Genomic DNA, 20,643 nt, shown 5'->3' with positions numbered 1-20,643 from the left:
TAGTGGAATGTCCTGCTTGGTGCAGATGAGCCCAAAGCCTCCAGGAAGTGTGATGGAGAGCCTGAAATCTGATATGTCCTTAAATACCACAGCACTTCCAAGGTAGGTGACCCAACTCCCTCTGGAGGTTTTGGACTACAATTCTTGTAGTCTCTTACCATTGGCCATGCTGGCTGAGGCTGATGGGAGTTGTAGTTCAAAAGTTATGGAGAGCAACCAGATTGCCTACCTTTGACCTGTTTCTGCAAGCTTAAGGACTGCTGTATGATGCTGTTGTTTCTATATGGCAGAACCTGCCACCCCTCAGTTGTCCAAATCTCTCCTGCTTTCTTATCTGGTTCTGCCATTTCTTCCTTGCTGCCCATTATACCTGGACCTCCCTTCCAGGACCCTCCCTTCACTGTCACCTCCTTCAACCCCTTAGCTGTCATGTATATAAATGCAATTATACATATTTTAAAAAATTGCAGATCGAATGGAACGGAATAGACTGATGGATGAACACATGTGAAACTGACTTAGATGGAAATAGATTGATCCACTCATCTTAGTTGAAACCAAGCTAAATTGAACTGGGTGCATATTATTTCCCGGCTTGCCTTCACCTCCATCCTTTCTTCTATTGCCTCTCCTGTGTAAAATTTTAGACTGTGAACTTCTTGTGGCAAGAATCTATCTTTCTGTTGTTACTCTGTAAGACCATTGTTGAATCCCTTTCAGTCCAAGGGGTGAATTCAATTTTGGAGAAACCCTGTGGGCTTTGCGCGCGCAAAGGTAAAATGGGTGGGGCCAAAATACCAAAAAATACCAGCATATTTTAGCTTAAAGTGCTTACTGCAAGTAAGTATGCCTTATGAGAAGCAGTTCAGCATTTTAGAACAAATCATGCAAAAACGGGGAAAGCATGAAATGATAGGCAGGAAAGCGGGAACTACCTGGTGATCTAGAGAAGGTGTTGTCAACTGGGAAGCCCAGAGGTTCAGATTGGGTCCCCGGGTGGGCTGGATTTGGGCCCTAGGCTGAGGTTCAACACCCCTGCTGAAAAGTGTTGATGGCACAATAGAAATAATATATTACTCATAACTTTCAAGGGGCAAAATGTGGTTTCTGGTGTTTTTCTCTCTCAGCTTGAAGAGAGCTACAAAGGTCCATCTAAGGGCTATTAATTTTAAACCCTGACTACTCAGATATGTTTATAAATTACTGGCAAGCTTTCACCATAGCTTAATCTGTTCAGTCTTCATTAGATTAATTGATGAAAAATAGTAATGTTTCTTTTATTTATTAAATTGTCCATTATCTCACACTCCACACTATCTCTAATTTATCAAAAGGACACTTTATTGAGATTTTATTAGTAGGCAAATTTTATTTAAATATGACTGATCAAAACTGGTTAAAAGACAGGTGACTAATAAGTTTTAACAAGTTTAAAATTTGACTGTCCTAAATATAAGACATTTAACTGTCTAATTTAAAGAAATTATATAATCTAGGAATAGACTATGGATGGTTTTAACAGGTGACGCTAAACCATGGCAAATGCGAAACTTCCTAACTATGGTTAGAAGACCGTCAGCACCCTGTGGGCTTGCATATTTCTTCCTCTTCCATACGAATCCCCTCCTCCCTTTCCTTTTTAGTGTTAACCATTGTAAGTGTTGCATTTCACCTTAAGTTCTTGTAAACATTGTTTAGTTCAAACTTTAGTTTGCAAAGCCAGTTCTAACCATGGTTTCAAACTAAGTTTTTGAGTAAACTGTGCTTAGGTCTAACACTGATTCTGAAATAATGCTAACTCCAAATAATATGTTACTCAAACTGTATGGAAATAACATGTAAAGAGAGTCCGTGACTGTGCATGCCACTCCCAGCCCCAATGATCTGTGAGTGCTGGTACTGCCTGCCCCACCCCTAATTTTGACACATTGAGCATGAAGGTCAGAAAGGAAGATTGTGAGCTGGTCTTGTTGCAAAGGCACATCAAAGCCTCCTTGAGTCACTCCATCAGTGACACAACAGCTTTTACTCAAACTTTAATAAGAAAGATTGCCCTAGTTACAGCACTGATAGTCTCAGAAAAAGAACATAAACAATTGGGGAATAGCTGATTCATTAAAAGAAAATTATCTCTACCTTAATTCACAGCATGGACTGATGATGGGCAGGTTAATAGGGTGACCAAATGAAAAGGAGGGCAGGGCTCCTGTATCTTTAGCAGTTGTATTGAAAAGGGGATTTCAGCAAGTGTCATTTGTATGCATGCAACACCTGGTGAAATGCCCTCTTCATTACAACAGTTAAAGCTACAAGAGCCCTGCCCTCTTGACCAGATATGAAAGAGGGCAGGGCGCCTGCAGTTTTAACTGTTGTGATGAAGAGGGCATTTCTGCGAGTCTGTAATTTTCTGGATCTCCCTTTTTGGATATGGGGATAACATTTGCCTGTCTCCAGTCTTCTGGCACCTCACCTGTTCTCCAGGGGCAATGTCCAACTGTGTCATTCTGTTAGCAGAAATGATGTTACAGTAGTGGAAACTAGGTTCTGAACTATGCACAAGAGAAGAATCCAATTAAAGTTACATTTGTTCAAGCGGTTTTGCATAACTGTCGTGCAACACACTGTGCAACTGGTTACGCAACTGTTGCCAGTAATCTTGTTGCCAGTAATCTTTGCAAATTTCTTTGAATTCAGAAAGGAAAAGCTGGATGGGGTAGTGTGCTAGTTTGTTTTTGCTTGGCTGTCATCTTTTTCTGGAGGGGAGGGGCAATGAAGCAGCTCCTAAAAAAATCTTACGAATTTTCCTCAATGATTTGAGGGAGTGAATACAATTTACTGTTTATTCATTGCTATAATTTATAAGCAATGATTATCACCAGCGTGCATCTAGCCTGGGGTAGGAGGAGTATAATAAGCAACTCAGTGAATAGAGCTTCGTAAAGGTTTATTGGACTGCTCTTTCAGTTGATTCAGTGCTATCCTGTTGTCAATCCCATTTTACTCACAGGTCAATTTTTGTTTATGTCTCCACTATCTTATTTACCATTTCTTAAATAAACCCTACTTCCTTAAACAAGTGCAATTTATATATAGTATTCCAATGAGAAAGAAGAGCCTTTGTGCCTGAGGTCCAGCTTGCTTAGTTATTCTGGAACTACCTGCTCTTTGCCTACTAGTTCCTCATCTCAGCCCTTTTTTCTGGACTGCCAGCTTCTGACATGATCTTCCTGAACTCAAGTTCCATAGTTCTCCATATCTAGATTGGTGGGTAAAATAGAATTACACAACAGCGAATTAGACTATATACATCCACCTCCCCAAAACCTGGTGTCCTCTCAATGTGTTGTACTTCATTTCCCATCATTCCCAGCCTGCATGGAGGCCATGCTCACTGGTGATGATGGGTATTGAAATACAACACATCCGGAGGGCACCAGGTTGGGGGAAGCGGATGTACATTATCACTTGATACATCATCATTTAGAGTCTTTCAGAGGTTCATCCCATCTACACTTTTGTTCTGGTTTACCCTCAAATTATCCCATTTCAGTTATATAGTGCTTATATAGCATATGAAAACTTGTAAACTTACACCTCTGCTGTAGCACGTTGCAGAGATCCATTGAGGTTCACTCACACATGTTCTTATCCCCACCCCCAGATCTTCTTTGTACCTCCTCCTACCGTTTATTGGTTGTTTGAAGTGGGGACAACTCCCTCTCTGACAACAGGGATTGGGATTTGCTTCTCTTCGTTCAGTCATTTCTGACTCTTCGTGACTTCATGGACCAGCCCACGCCAGAGCTTTCTGTCGGCCGTTCTCTTGTTACTGAACACCAAAGTATAACGTTCCATAAGACTGCAGTCTTTTGTATGCTTACTCAGTAAATAAATCCCATTGAGTTCAATGGAATGCATTTCCAAATTAGAGCTCCTTGGATTGCAGTCTTCATTTTTGCAGCTTTAAAAAGGGGGGGAAACTAGGGTGGGTGGGGGAGCGAAGCGAGGTAGAAAGTGGCCATCTCAGCTCCCAGTGTACGGAGGAGGAGACTTCAAACGCAGCGCCAGGACCTCCAATGACAGAGAAATTGAGAGGGAAATCATAGTTAGTGAGAGGATTAAGCCATCTTTTCCCATGTGTCTCCTGCCATCCTCCACTCAGCTTCACATGCTCAAAGGAATGGAAGTATGATCTGTGTCCTTCCCCTACCAATTCCCGTTCAAATAAGAACAAGAGCAACACATGTTTTTAGGGAGATGAATCAATAAGGAAAGAGACACAGAGCCTGTGTCTGTGATGTTGGGAGGAGCCCCACCCCCATGGAAAGCAAGGAGGGGGTAGGGGAATAGGGCAAAGTAGGATGGAAAAGGACACACACACACACACTGATTCAGAAGCAGCCAAAGGACTTCGCTTGAAACTGACCAGCCTTGTATTGCTTTGTATAGCGCTCTTACGGACCTACGGACCAGTGGAAAACTATAAACTGTAAGGTTTTAAGGGAGGAAAACTTTAAAAATCATATATAATCAAGTTATGAAACAATCTTATTAAAATTTGGTATACTGAAAGCCCTCCTTAAGACCTTCCACTGTGCCAATTTGGATCTCTTTATCTTTAAAAATGAGGGTGCTGCTCGCAAGGAGGGTGCATTTTCCACATGCCTTGAAGCAAAAGCTCCATTAAAACACACACAGATCTAAAGAGTCTCTCTCCCCACCACCACCTTCCTTTCCTCTCTCACAGTCCTGCATATATGTGGGTGAGGGTTGCTACTGCTGCTTTTTGCTTGTTAAACTGGGGATTAGCTGGTCCTGTTTCCCCCACAAGGAGAGAATGGGGGATTTCAGAAGCAGGAGAAGAAAATGTTTTCAACTGGCACACCCCTCTCTTTCATCAGCAATACCCTCCTTTGAAACCAAGCCCACAAAACAGTGCAATGAAATGATGTTTGAAAATACATGTTAAAGTTTGAGCGATGTGCTTTCGCATGACTGGAAGAACCAGACTTTATGCACACCAAAATATTTCACTATGAGGGGCAGAAGAACTGCAATCACAGCAGGACATAGTTGACGTCATCAGAGTCCTTCGTAGGGAAAGCAGACTATAACGTCCATGTCATTTGAGTCCATTGCATAGAATTCACTGCAGCAGCACAATATAAGGCTGGTGAGATGAAGCCTTCAGTTGAATGTGTGAAGTGTCTCCTCTAAAAAGCATTTTGTGAAGATGATATAAAAGTTCTTATCTCTGGTGTATGATCACTGATGGGTTCCCCCCCCCCCTATAAATGCAAGTCATTACTTAATGTTGAGCCATCTAGTGATTATATGTGAATTTGCCCTCATAAATATATGTCACATCAGGCTGTGGCCCTCCAGCTGCAATGCTGCCTGGCGATGATGGGAGTTGAAGTCCAGCAACATCTGGTTCTCTACCACTGTGTTAGATTTGTCTATTTCTCCTTCTCTGCCCTGAGGGTGGTTCCACATATTATGTTATTAATAAGACACACACCCTAAAACATTCTTACACATTTGTGGTTTCCCCTGCATTTATAATAGTGGTTCCTGGGTTGCAGCATAACCATGTAGCATGAATTAGTTGTAGTAGATGAGCTGTGCTGGTGGAATCATAACTTTCATTTTCCCACAGTTTTCCAGCACCTGTGCATAGTCTGGAGGGGGCAGTAGAACCATACATACTACAACCAGGCTCACTTGCCAACACCTCTCCCTTTTTAAGCACTTCCACATGGCTGTTATTAAGGAGATCATGGGAGCTCTATTTTAGAGAATTTTATGCTGGTCTATGCGAGCAATAGCAGAACCTGTGAACTGTGTGTAGCTTCCTTCTTTATTTGCTTTTCTTTCCAGTTCAGAGGTCTCAATGAAAAGGAACAGGGTCTTTATAGGGATGCCTCTTATGCTTATTTTTGTGCATTATACTGCACACATACATTATACTGTATGTGTCATGGGCCCCAGCAGTTGTCAGTGCACTTCAATACCACTATAAAGCAGTAGTGTGGCTCCTGCCTTTTATATACCACGTTCATACTGCTTTCATAGTGAAATATCCGGCTTGGTAGCCTAAGTATTTTAAGCAATAGAGGTTCTATTTGGAGGAAGGGAGCTCCCATTTTTTGCAAACAGAAAAAGATGGTGCCTGGAGTGGCTTCTGTTTGAATCTGATTTTGGTGATGGCAAACAAATTGTCACTTAATCCAGACAAGACAGATGTACTCCTGGGTAGTCTAAAAGCAGATCAGTGCCCTGTGCTGGCTGAAGTTATACTTGCCATGAAGAGGATCGTAATCTGGGTGTACTCCTGGATTCAGCCCTAAACCTGGATGCCCAGGTTTCAGTGGTAGCTAGGAGTTGAGGCTAGTGCACCAACTGTGCCTTTTCTGGAGCTGTCAGATTTGGCCATGGTGACATTTGGCTTAGTTACATCCCATTTGGACTACTGGAATGCATTCTATGTGGGGCTGCTTTTGAAAAGTATTTGGGAACTTTTCCGAAATACTTTTGGGAGCTGGTCCAGAACGCTGCAGCCAGACTGTTGAATGGTGCCAGTTACAGGCATCATGGGACTCCCTTGTTACCACAGCCTCACTTGCTACTTGTCTGTTTCAGGGCACACTGCACTGCAACTTTCGGTTGCAGGTTCCATTTGTACCTCTATATTAAGTCCTTTGAGAAACTACTATTTTCATCCCACTTCCAAAGGACTCTGGAAAAAGCAATACTTTAACACCTCTAATGGGCCCTAGTTTAGAAACCACCTTGGTGATGCTGAAAGCTCACAAAAAGAAAACTGCAAAGTTGCTTAGGTCTTATGTATAAAGATTTCCCCATGTAGAACTTTAATTTCAGTGGCGAGAGGATGTGTGTGTTAAAGGATGCTGAGTCCCACTGCAATTTTTAGGGGTGGTGGGGCAAAATATACTGCTGCTGGAACTCATTTTGGAGGCCCCTGCCCAGGTGGTGTAGCAGTGAACTCCCCTGAAATTGGCCAAACACATACCTTGGATTTGGCCTGCAGGTGGAGCTGTGAAATTGGGGATGTGGGTTTTTCTCGGTTAGCCCTTTTAAAGATTACAATTGTCATAATCATAAATGGCCTTTCTGTGATTTGCTGATTTAGGTGTGGCTGAAATGCAGGTTGCCAGAATTTCATCCAGTTGTTATAATTCTTCCATCTCTTTCTGTTGCATCTCTCAGCCTGCCCTCCCCAATCCATGGCCCAAAAAAGTCAGCAAGCATCCGCAGTCTCCACAGCTTGAGTTCCCTAAGCAGGCTTGCCTTGGGCCCTGTCAGTTTGCATCTGATCAATTCAGCACTGTAACATTTGGGGGCAGGAAGGATGTTCTCCTTAGGGCTTGTCTATACTGCAGCCTATTACAATAATGCTTTGCAAGGCCTGAACCACCTTTTTGCATTCGACCATCTGCTTTAAAAATTGCTGCTGGATTAAGCAGGTCCTTTATTTATGCAGAGGCGAGTTATCCTTTGGTGACTCTTCCCCACCTCTTAGGTTGAAACTAGATGTAACAGAAATCATATAGCTGCTACTGAAAGCAGCAGTCCTGCATCTTCCCCTCCTGCTCTCTACACCTGACCCTGGTAGTGTCTAGTGAAACAAAATGTGACATAGCTGCATTGCAAGTTCCTTGCTTCCCCAGCATTTATTGACTGCTGCTTGTAGTTGCTGAGAATGTCTGGGGAGGAAGAAAGTGTCAGGATCAGGCCTATTCCCCCTAGTGTTGGGGAAGGGCTTTCAGGGGTCAGTTGAACTCGAAGAAGAAGAAGAAGAAGAAGAAGAAGAAGAAGAAGAAGAAGAAGAAGAAGAAGAAGAAGAAGAAGAAGAAGAAGAAATTTATCAGCCAGCACAGGAAGCAGGGGAGGAGATTCTCCAAGACTTTTTAGGAGTCAAGGATGAATCTTCCCATGAGCTTATCGCGGACAATGCAGATGGCTCAGAGACCATTCCCCCCCCCCCCGCCCAAACACAGACTCCTGTGAACTCAGCCTCTACCTGATGGGGAGGGAACATCTGAGTTGACAGATCCAGAGTCCGCCACAGAGTCAAGTGGGCGGAGTTGAGAGGAGGTGGAAGGCAGTCCCTTAGGGTAGCGGCTCACAAGAGGCTCCTCCCAAAAGACCTCCCTGAGCTAAAGTGCCTTTTGGACCACAGGAAGCAGTCCTGCTTTAGTTGAAGGCTTAGAGCATAGGTCCTAGCATTCACATTCCCTTCAGGTGTGAAGAGATGTTTATTTGTTAAATAAAGCTGTGTGGATTACGCAGAAGATGTCTTTATTGTCTTGCATCAGCGGGAGGGCTTGGAATCACAACAGAAGGAGGAATTATGGGGCTGCCATTTCGGCAGTCACATGAACTCTGCAATGACTAGTTTCAACCCAAACTAATGAGGGTCAAGCCAGGCTTCCCATGGATATGTGGCTGCAGCCAAGCTGAAGCTCCAACCTATGGCCCCCAGGAAAATCTAACACAGTGGTAGAGAACCAGATGTTGCTGGACTTCAACTCCCATCATCGCCAGGCAGCATTGCAGCTGGAGGGCCACAGCCTGATGTGTCATCGTAATTCTCTGTTTCATTCAGTGGTGCTGGCAGGGCTCAGGGAAACTGAGGGATATGATGTCATGCCATACATTGGCTTTTACTAGATATAGTGGGGAGATGCAAGTTGACAACTGCTGTATGTCTCCAGTAATGTTTACTTGTGTCTAGGCTGTGGCTTGAATCAGTTTTATCCTTCTAAAGACTAATGTCCTATATCCATAGTTTAGCATCTATCCATATTTTTCTTTTCCCCATTTATTTTCTTCTTTCAGGGATCGTATCCTTACTGTGACGCTAATAACCCAGAACAGAGGAAAAGATTTAAAGGTGCCAAATAATTCTACTTACTGGTACTTCAGAGGAGGAAAGTAATGTACTAGTATGCCATGCGATGCTTACCCCCCACCCCACCCCACCCCACCCCACCATTCTGCACCAAAATAAGAGTAGGAAATCAGCACATTATTCTGGAATTTATTTGTTGATTTTCTGCCCTTGTTTTGGTGCCGGGTGGGGGGCACTGAGCAATTCCATTTTGTGCTGTGACAGAGGGTGAGTTTTTGGCAGGAACTGTGAAGGGTACAGCTGGCCTCTAAGAGAGGCTGGGAGGGCTCATTTGCTTGTGATGGCTGAACGCATCCATGATTATAATGCCAGCTGACAAGTTTCGTTAGAGAGATAAAAGGAATTTAAAAAAGAAAATGCAAAAAGAAAATGCCCACCATTTTTGTTTTATTGTTTTGTGAGTGGAGAAATGGAATGGTGATGGTGCAACTGAAAGACTGTGGAAACCTTTGGTGAAAGGGACTAGGAGTGGCCGTGGCACTGTGGGGCGTGATATTTCTGAGAGACAGTTGGATGTTTGGAAAGAGCTCTATGGTTACAAGAATGATTTTGCTGTCTTTGCAAAATGGCGCCCTATTCATATTAAGCCAGGACCAGCTCAGGACATTACTTCCCTACCAAATATTTCATTTTGCCCTTCCCCACTGTTGCAATGTATAACTAGCAGTGTCTCTCTCTCTCTCTCTCTCTCTCTCTCTGTGTGTGTGTGTGTGTGTGTGTGTGTGTAAGAATATTCCTCCCAATAATCCCTGATTGAAGTCCCTTTCCCCTGCTTCTGAATGGCATGAGGAAAAGGAGCAGCAACTGCAAATATTGTGGAGTTTGGTATTGTGGGGTTTGCAAGTATCATGAGGCTCCCTGCTCTGACCTTTATTTCCCAACATTTGGGGGCAGGTGACAAATTCATGTTCTGGCTTGCTGGGGGCCCCTTCCTCCCCAGGCAGTGAAAATCTCATCTCTCATTTCAGCAGTTAATCAGAGATCAGAGATTTCCCTTGCTGCCCCTCCTTCCTTAAATGCTACCCCCACAAATCCCCCCATTTCAATGGTCCTGATAGAAGGGCTTTTTTAAAAGTCTAATTACTGTGCAGGGGAAGTGCATTTTCCTGAATGGGATTGCTCCTGGGGAGAAATGGGCTAATGCACACACACACAAATGTTGTGAACCCCCCTTCAAAAATCACCCAGCCACACATGCTGGAATCAGGGTTATAAAAAGCCTCATTGCCATAGGGGAATGTTTTCAGGTGGATAAGTGAGTGCTGGGCTAGGGTGCGTTCTTTGTGAAAGTGGGTGTGTGAGTGGGATGTGGCTCTGCCCACTACTGATATGTGGTTCTTGACTTGCTTGCCCAGAGCCAATTCAGTTGTTGGGCTGAGAAAGATTCACAGCTCATGCCTGAAGAGTTTCCCAGACCAATTTAGAGTCATCATTACCATCATCATATGAATGAGTTTTATGTTTCAAAGAAATAAAAACTCTGACAAGTATGTTAAGATCTTGAGGTGCTTCTGATAGCAGAGATAAAGAACTAAATAAAAATGGGTCTGTTGTCAAAACCAGCAACTTCCGTGTCAACTTCCTCCCTCTGACTACATAATGCCTTGTACAACTTAGCTTGAATTTCCCACATAATTGGCTGCTGCTAGGGGGCAGATGAAGCTTGGCACCATGATAGGGAGGGCTTTAGCCATGTCAAATTTGAATCAGATCTGTTCATCTGTTGATTTTTTGAAGTTTTTTTTAAATTTGAGGTTTTAAAACTATTATTTTTCAAAACTGTCATTTTTAAAGATAAAGAGATAAAACTTGACACCATGATAGCTCTCAAAGAGGGCTTTAGCCATGCCAAGTTTGAAGCAGATTTGATCATATGTTTAGGATTTGTTTAAAGTTTGAGGTTTTAAAATTAATATTTTAAAACCTGTCATTTTTAAAGATAAACAGATGAAACTTGGCACCATAATAGCTCTTAGATAGGGCTGCAGCCATGCCAAATTTGAAATAGATCTGTTCATCTCTTGATTTTTAGGTTTTTTTTTTAAAAAAAAAAGGTTTTAAAATTATTATTTGTAAAAGCCCATCATTTTTAAAGATAAAGATATGAAACTTGGCACCCTGATAGCTCTCAAGGAGGGCTTTATTCATGGCAAATTTGAAGAAGATCTGTTCATCCATTGATTTTTAGGATTTTTTTTAGGTTTGAGGTGTTAAAATTATTTTTAAAACTGCTGGAGCCATATCCTTCAAACTAAGGTTGTCAAACCTCCTCTTTGGGGTCTTGCACATTGAGCAGTTCCAGCCCTTGGTATCAGGGGCATCTCCAGTTGTTAGCTAAGAAGTGCTGAGCAAGCATGGCACCTTTCATGTTGCAGATTTAGTGGGCAGTCGAGCACCTGGAGCTCAGCAGAGGCGAGGCATCCACAGATCAAAATATGGGAAAGGAGAGGTCAGTCAAAGCACCCCACGGAGCAAAACAGAATGGGCCAGAGGCCTTTTTCTCAGAGTTCCACATCATGGGTGATGAAGGGTCATCCTTAGAGAAAAACTCTCATGACCAACAGTGAGGTGCCAGTCAAGAGAGAGGCTCTCATCTTTGTGGATGTTCTGTTGTTGCAGATGTTGGAACCTGGCATGCCATTGCTTTTCTTCGCTACCCCTTCCCTCCCACTTCACTTTGTTCACTTGTGAGCTAGGCTCTGCCTGCACTGCTGGCATGCAATGCAGAATGTTTGAAGTTGTGTGTCAGAGAAAAGTATATAGATTTGAGGCTTTGGCTGGCTGGCATATCTCTTAAGAGACAGAGTTAGATTGAATACACAACTCAGAGATGGCTGTAGCTGAGCCCTGACAGGCTGGCAGGCCACACGGAGCTTTTTAAGACTGTCTCAGAGTCCAGTGTTGGTGCAGACAAAGGCAGCTGGTGGCGGAGTGTTTTTAAAACAAGAGTCACTGGATGCAACCAAGCTATAACCTGGCACCTTACCCCTGGACATAGGATACAAGTGCACAGCTTGGCTGGACCATTGGGAGACTTTGGCAAAGAGGGGGGTGGTTGTTTGAGGCTGGAGACATTGGGTGGCTTGCATAAGGCAGAGAGAGGCTGAAGGCAACCCAGATGCATCTGTAGCTTGGCCCTGAGAGGCTGGCTTGCCACCCAGAATGTTTTAAGAGTGCTTCAGAGTCAAGCAGTTGTGCGGGAGGAGAGGAGGAGGCTGGTGGCAGAGGTTTTTAAAGTAAGGGTCACAAAGCAATAAGCTACAATAAGCAATATCCCCAGCCACAAGTGCGTAGCCTGGCTGGACTGTCAGGAGACTTTGGCAGAAAGAGAGAGAGGGAGATTACTTAAGGTTGGAGGCTTTGGTTTGGCTGCAATGACTTAAAGAGAGACAACGGAGGCTGCACAGACAACCCAGAGAAAACTGTTGTAATTTAGCCCCACAGTGCTGGCATGCAAAACAAGGTATTAGAAAGAGGGTCTCAGAGTCATGTGTTTATGCAGGAAGTAGACAGGAGTTCAAAGTCTGGATGTGCAAAGTGCTACCAACGCACAAGCCTTGAGAAGCGAATGTATATGTGAGAAGTGTGAATGGGTCAAGTAGTGTCCACCGTCCACAATACCCACCCTAATGTTAGAGCAGAGAAACTTGTGACAATCATACACACGTCAATCCACGACCCATATATTTAGTAGCAGTAAGTAAATATGATACCCATAGTTTAAGACTGGACTGGAATAGAGAATTGGAGTGCCCTACCTTGCCTAAACAATGGACGGTTGCCCTAACATCTATATCTGAAGCTTATATGCATCTCAGGTTACGTCTTATTCAGCAAAAAGTTTTGTTTCAGGTTTAGACTCCACAACACCTTTTTAATAAGGGTTTGTCTAACTTGCACAATTGTTGGAGATGTAATGCATCTAATGCTTATTTAACATATGTTTTGGCAATGCCCCATAGTTGCCCCTTTTTGGGAGGAGGTAACAATAAGGATGAACTTTGTACTGAAACAATCTATAAAATGGAACAATGTCCATGTCTTCCTAAATTACCTACCAGCTTCTTAGAAGTTAACACATGGTCAGCACAGATGGAACTTCAGAGACCTTATGACAGCCAAAAGACTTGTACGATCACATTGGAAGGACAAATTCACACCTCCCATAATGAAATGGATCGAGGACTTAATAACATTATCAACTTTTGAATGGGTGTTATATATCCACTTGCAAGTGGATAAATACACGGATATCTGGTCTGCTTCTCTTGAAACGTTTGTATAACTCTCCCCCTTTTTTTAATGAAATCGATGATAATCCTATATACGTAATGTATGTTTTTTTCCCAGTTTCACAATGTATTTTCTGCTCTATATTGTTTATATTCACAATAAAATTTGAACAAAAATAAATAATTTTTTTAAAAAAGGTTTTAGAAAAATTGAAATCTAAAAATAAAAAAGCCAGCCGGTCGGCAACAAGCCCCATTAACAGCAGCAGTAGTTTGCAGTGGAGTGAAGATACAGTCAGAAAAGATATTTGAGGGAAGGGGAGACTGTATCACACAGAGTATAATAAAAGCTTCAAAGTATAGCAAAAGCTACAAAAGTAGTAGTGAGTGAAGTTAATTTCAGATACCATATTTCTTCGATTCTAAGACACACTTTTCCCCCCATATAAACATCTCTAAAAACGGGGTGCGTCTTAGAATCGCAGGTGCGATTATTATTCTTAGAATCAAAGCTTTTTTTTCCGTTGGTAGTACTGAAATTAGTGTGCGTCTTACAATCGATGGCATCTTACAATCGAAGAAATACGGTACATTGAATGTCTCACTTGTTCTTTATTTCAGTGATTTTAACATTAAGATGTTATGTAGAACAGATTTGTCTTAATTGTGTGCTGTAAAATTAGATATGTGACCATGGCTATGTTCGGGTGGGTACGCCCCCCCCCTTGGCGTTGGACATGCCCCCTGGGAGCCAACCATGTTGTCCTTTTTGGTTTCCAAAATATGGTCACCCTAGTCTCCTTGCCAGAGGGTCGGAGCATTTTCTCTGTCATGCTGACGAGTGGAATTGTGGATGCCTGCTTTTTCTTTCCCCCACCCCCAAGAAGGGAAAAGAACCCCTCACCCAAACAGATATTCAGACCTCAGTGCCCAGAGATCATATAATATCCATGACAATATTCAATTAATAGATCTGTATTTTAAAAGTTTTTTGTAAACAAGCCCACAAAAGTCCTTCCTCTGCTAGCCTGCCTACACAGCTGTATGGAAAGCCTGGTTGTCTATGGGTACCAGGAGAGTTATTTAATACAAGGTTGCTTCAGAAGTTTTTTCATGGCTATATTTTTATCAATTTCCATTTATATAACAACTTAAAATGTAAGGTGATAGCAAACATTTAAAACACAAAAATTAGCCTATTACAATATTTTAAATCTATCCAAAATATACTAAACTTCCCTTTAGCAACATATCTCAATGCTCCCAATTTAGAAAAAACCCTGATGTGAGAAGCATCATTAATTTAAATTTAAAACAAGGATCCAAGGCTAGAATGTTGGGAATTACCAGTAAGTGTGTTGTTAATTTCTGTATTAATTTCTGTATTAATTAATTAACAAGGAAATTTCCATGTTAAAGGAAATCTTTGGCCCATTTTTTTTTTTTTTTTTTGGAAAATATTCTGACATTTTAGAAGTGATTTTACTCTGCTAACAGTTTGAAATGCCAACAAACGATGCTGCATGCTTGGCTGTTGGTGACGAGCATGGAAGTGAACAGCCACTGAAAAGGACAAAAGCCATGGGAAGCAGCCGATCCATTCAGTTGCAAGCAAATCTGTCCTGAAATAACTGTATGATGCAGTTGACTCGTACAGACTCTTTGCAAGGGAAAGTGATATTCTTATGCATGTTGAAAGGATTTTTGTGGGGTGGAAGTGGGTGAGTGCATCAGTGATCAGAATCGGTGATCCAAAGTTTTATAATCATGTATGTGAAAACATTTTCTTTAGATTACCCCAGTCTTCTTTGTGACCTGATTCCTTTGTGTTAACTATGGAGATGACAAGGGTGTAAAATTTCTTTTTTTAAAATTAAAGCATATAAGAATTGCCTTACTGAATCAGACTAAAGATTCATGTACTCCTGACATAGGAGCAGGCCTGACATAGAACCCCATTCTCTGTCCCTAACATCTAATAGTCAGAGGGACCTGCCTTTGGAGGTACCATTCTTATCTATAACACGTCTAATAGTCACTGATAGACAGACCTATCCTCTGTGAATGTGTCTAATCCAATAATTCCCAAGGAAGAGAACTGCTAGTGAGTGGTGAGAAATTTAATTAAACAATTAAAAGTTCTCATGAGCCTTTACCATGATTAACGGTGACTCACTGACTCTCAGCTTAACCTACCTCACATGGTTGTTGTGAAGATAAAATGGAGAGGAAGATCATGTATCTTGGGCTCCCTGGAGGAAAAGGTAGCATATAAATATAACAAATAAATAAAAAATACTATGATATAATAATGGAGAAAAAATTGAGTAAATTAAATAACCTCGTGTGGCGCAGAGCGGTAAAGCAGCAGTTTCTGCAGCTGAAACTCTCCCCACAGCCTGAGTTCGATCCCAGCGGAAGCTGGTTTCAGGCAGCCAGCTCAGGTCGACTCAGCCTTCCATCCTCCCGAGGTTGGTAAAATGAGTACCCAGTTAACTGCGGGAAAGGTAATAACGGCCGGGAAAGGCAACAGCAAACCACCCCACTATAAGGCCTGCCAATAAAACGTCAGCGAAAGCTGGCGTCCCTCCAAGAGTCAGTAATGACTCAGTGCTTGCACGAGAGGTTCCTTTCCTTTCCTTTTTCTCTTTCATTAAAAATATATCAGTAAAATAATATTTTTACTGCCAAAAGTAAAAGAAAATTGTGTACTTTGTGTTAAAAGTGTGTCCTATGCAGCTCATAATAAGAGAAGAGAAGCATTCCAGAGGGGGGGAATTATAGTGAACTCAGCTGGAGTCAAAATGGGGCCATTGTGAAAGAAGAGGGAGCCCCAATCTTTGCAGAAATAAAAAGATAAATCAATATTTAAAAATCAAACAACCAACAGAAAGGGCACACCTGTCCCCACCTTCCAAGAATAGCCAAGTGAGGGCTGAGTATGCACAGAATGTTAAGTATTGGTTGGAAAAAAAATGGAAGTGGAATGGTGGTGGTGGTGGGAGTTGAATAGAATTGTTGTGGCCCAAATCACAACAGAGATGCTTTCTATGTTCCAACACACTTTTATTTTGATAGAAGGGAATACACATTGCAACAGAGAAAAATGCACCTCTGCCAAGGAGCACCTTTCTGACCCTTGCTGGGTTCTGGTTGCGTAGACGTGAAATAACTGAGCATGTGCAAAGTATGTTGTTGACTCAATAGGAAACTTAGCTGACCACTGGTTCCTGTAGTTACTGTGGTTAGGCTAGCTCCTTCCTGTCTGTCGTGTAAGAGGAACTTGCTTAACAGTCAACTGTTTCAAAGTTCACCGAGGCCTTTGCTAGACCTACCTCAAAATCCGGGCGTGAGGAGGGGCGAGCCCGCAATGCAAGTTTCGCGGGCTGTTGCTCTAATCCACACGTCAGGCGTGACAAGGGGAAGGAAAGCCCCATTACGCCCGACATTTTATTTCTGGTTTAAAGGGGCCACTGCGTACGAACGCTGGAGCGGCAAGGGTGAGGGTTTTTTTTAAAAAAATAATATTTGGCTGCTCCCCCCCCTGCCCTGATCTCCCCACCCTGCCCCGAGGGTTCATCCCTACCTGAGCCCGGGATCCCCATCTGGACGCACAGGGGCGATCCCGGGTATCAGCCCGAGTTAGCCCCTCGTCTAGCTAAGGCCCGAGAGTGAATGTCATTTCTACACCAGGCACAAGATTTCCATTTGAACAGTTCAACTCCTGTACCAACCTGGCTTTCCTGATGCCAAGATATGCCTATGGCGACCACCACAGAATGCTCCTGCTTGCGCCTCTGACACAGCCCTACAATCTGGTGTCCTCCAGATGGATGTTGGACTAGAGCCCCCATCACCTACTTCAGTATTCCTGAAGAAATAATACAAATAATATTATTCTGACCATCTTGAAAGGCATATGTATTCAGGTTGGCTGAGAGAACAGAGCCACTAGCTTTAGGGGATTTAATTTCAGGGTTTGCTGCTGTCACTCTCAAGATTTTGTTTCCTCAGGAGTCTGGTTGGGGGATCTGAGTCTCATCATTTCTCATTTTTACTAATGAAGCATTCACTGCAAGGGCATTTAGTCTCACAGTAGAAATAATGAGTTCTCCTAATTTACGAAGTGAGTATGACTTGATCATGCTGTGCTAGCTTAAGGGTTTTGGGGCCATAAATGCAAGAGTGGGCTACCTTATAAAGAGAAGGAGCCCAAAAGCTGCTGTTATCATGATTTCTGCAGGAGTTCACCTAATGCCGAAATAGAAAATTGTTGGTTGTTTCCAAATTGTTTTTCGATCTTGCTTGCAAATGATGGGCCCAAATTGTTCAGGGTGACACAGAAATTATTTGGTCTTTTATTCCCTAACCGTAACCTCACCCCTAAGAATCAGTGTGCAATCCGAATGGGAGTTTGGAGAAATTGTTAAAGATTAAATTTGCTATACCCACTGGATAATGCAAAGTAGCAGAGATGTATGGGTAAGGCACAAAGCTGTCATTTTCATTCAGCCTCAGAGAGCTGAGCAGTTTTCTGTGCCCAGATTGGAAGTTGTCGTAATCTGTTCAGGTCACTCTATCTTCCTTGTTTTTTTTCTCAGAGTGAAAACAATGAAGAGATGAAAGATCTTGATAGAAAGTGAAGAGCAAGCAATGGGCAAGAGCAGTTACCACCTCTTAACTCCTGTAAGAAATCATACCTCTGTATTTCCAGCAAATCCCAGGTGTACTTTGGGTCTTCCAGTAAAGGCACTGCACATGCGTAAAGCCATCCTATTTAATCTCTCAGGGAGCAGGTCTTCTAGTATGAGCCCTTCAGCCCATTAAGATTACATACTGGCAGAGCTGCTCCCTGAGATATAAAACAGGATGGTCTTAGCAGGGCCTTTACTGTACCACTATTATCAACGTATAACTAGAAGAGAAGAACAACCAGTATTAAGTGAGATGCAGAGGCATGAGTGATGTATTTATTTATTTAATACATTTCTAATCTGCCCAATAACCAATGTTCTTTGGGTGGATTACAACCAGTTAAAAGATGAAACCGCCATAGACACAGTTAAATTATAAAATACAATACAAATATTTCAAAGAATACAATATAATACAATGCAGATGATGGTTTCAAAGTGTTTCATATAGCTTGGCCTAGTTCATAACACTAAACATGGTTTAGATCAGAATATGATTATGAACCTGCACAAACCTTGGGTTTATGTCCTTCCCCTCACCTCCTTAGCATGTGTGGTGATCAAAAACTTTTGCTTTTTGTTTTAAAACTAGCTACAGTTCTTCTTTGTGGTCTCTGTACATCACAAATATGGGTTCTGCATCTGCACAAAGACTTCACTTTGGGTGACCAAACGTCCAGCTTCCACCGGACAAGTCCGGAAATGAGAATGAAATCCGGCATCTGGGGGGAAATATAATAATTTATTAAAATGTGTGGGATCTCCCCCATGCCGCTCCTGCCCTTTTCTTTGCCAGTGCAATTGTGCAGGCCAAGAAAACTCCCAGAGCAGTGCGGGGGAGGGGTTGGAAGACGCGTTTCTGGCGCAGCCAAAAACATGTCCTCCACTCCCTCCCAGTGCTGCTCTGGCTGTTTTCTTGGCGGTGCGTGCGTTCGCATGCTAAAAAACCAGCTGGCTGGCTGCTCTGCACAGAAGCAGCAGCCAGCTTTGGGCAGCAAACCAGCAACAACAGCAACGAAGAGAGGACGGACGACGATGACCAACACAACCACACACTGGGAAGGTACATGGCCAGGAGCATGGCTATCATCCACCCAATCCTCTTCCCCATTTTCCTCAGCCACGTGGCTCACTTTTCACTGGGGCGGCAGCTAGGGGCTGAGCCAGGGCCAGCAGCGCCGCGTGGCCATCCATCCTGAGCAAACCACCCCACTGGGGAGCTATGTGGCCAGGAGCGCAGCTATCACCCCATCCCATCCTCCTCAGCCTGATGAGAGCACTGGGTGGGAGTCTGGGACTCGCTGCCTCCTCAGCTGCCATCGGCGCTTCAAAAAAAGGCCTCTCCTTCAGTAGGAGAGACCTTTTTTTGAAGCCCGGTGAGTGGGGGGTGGGCACTGAGAGAGCCTCCAGGAGTCACCTCTTTGCCAGCCGCATGTCGAAAAAAGGCCTCACCTCTTCTCTCTCTTTTGTGTGTGTGTGTGCTTGCGTGCGCGCGCGCGCCCATGCGCCTCCCCATTTTTCTCTTTTTCTCTTCTCTCCCTCTCTCTCTCTCAATCTCAATCTAAATCTCAATCTCTCTCCCCCTCCCTCTTCCTCCCTGCCCAGCAAGGTGCCAAGGCAGGGATAGTTCTCTCTTTCTGACACCCCATTTCCCCCCTCTCTGTTTCTCTCCATTCATCCAGCCCTCACCCAACCAGATGTGTTGGATTACAACTTCCATCGGACTGAGTAAGCATGGGCAATCAGGGATGATGAGTGTTGTAATCCAAAACATCTGGAGGGCTCCAGGTTGGGGAATGCTGCTTTAAATCAACTGATGGGCTCAGTGGCAACTTTTTTAAAAAGCTATTTTCTGAATTAAGGAATAGATATAATTTAGTGGGGACAGGGACAGAATTTGGATGGGGGAAAATTAGGGGAAGAGCCAGAGAGAGAGATGAGTGGGGGAGAAAGAAAAAAATGTGTATACTGCCTTCCTAAAAGGTTAAATAATCTGGGCAGGGGGTCAGTTACCCCAACTGTGTATTATGTATTCCCAAATCCAGTGCCTTCAAAATGTGTTGGACTACAGCTCCCATCATTCCCAGTTGGGGAAGCCTGGTGCATTAACTCATATGGTATGTGTGTGTTTGGGTTTGATTTGCTCCTCTTGCTCCTTGTGTCTCTCTGCCCCGGGACTTAATGCTAAGTGTCCAACTTCCTAGCCTGCTCCGATTGTGTGTTCTTCTGTGTGTCTCTTTTTTCCTAAAACCTTTGCTGGGTCATGCAACTCGGGATCAGAAATTTTGAGTCATGGAGGAAATTATTTCCCAACAGCGATAGTTGTTTTTAGCCATCCTCTGTGGTAAGTGGTTTGGCTCACTTGCTTGAGTTAGTTGTGCCTACTTGCTCTGTAGTGCAAAGGAAAAAGTGGGTCTCTAGCTGGTGCCAGAAGATAGTAATTCATTTTTTTTAATATAGTTTTTGACCCATAGATCTTCCTGTCCAATTTGTTTGAGATAATTGGCATGAAGTAGATTTTGTAACTATTGCTGATAATTGTTCATCATTCTTAAAAAAAATCTTTTTGAAAATTAACAGGGTTGCCATTATTATTATTATTAACTCTCTTTTCTTGCTCGTGGTGTTTTTTTCTAAATGAACATGATGGACTTTTCCAAGTCATGCTGTCTTTTAATGATTCAGACATTTCCTGACTATTGAACATGTTTTAAGTATGAATGCTTTCTGAATGTTGGTGTGGATGTATTTTGATAGGTCTAGTTTCTGAAGGTTTTCTGTA

General features: G+C 42.9%; 1 protein-coding gene across 2 annotated transcripts in view; it reads left to right on the top strand.

Moving 5' to 3' along the window:
* ZNF385C (zinc finger protein 385C) overlaps nt 1-20,643 on the top strand; it is a 337,585-nt gene that overhangs the window by 173,295 nt on the left and 143,647 nt on the right. The gene's annotated exons all lie outside the window — the stretch shown is intronic.

This window comes from Elgaria multicarinata, chromosome 11 (assembly GCF_023053635.1).
Source record: "Elgaria multicarinata webbii isolate HBS135686 ecotype San Diego chromosome 11, rElgMul1.1.pri, whole genome shotgun sequence".
Lineage (NCBI taxonomy): Eukaryota > Metazoa > Chordata > Lepidosauria > Squamata > Anguidae > Elgaria > Elgaria multicarinata.
The sequence above is the reverse complement of the archived record's forward strand: the minus strand, read 5'-3'. Positions and strand labels throughout refer to the sequence as shown.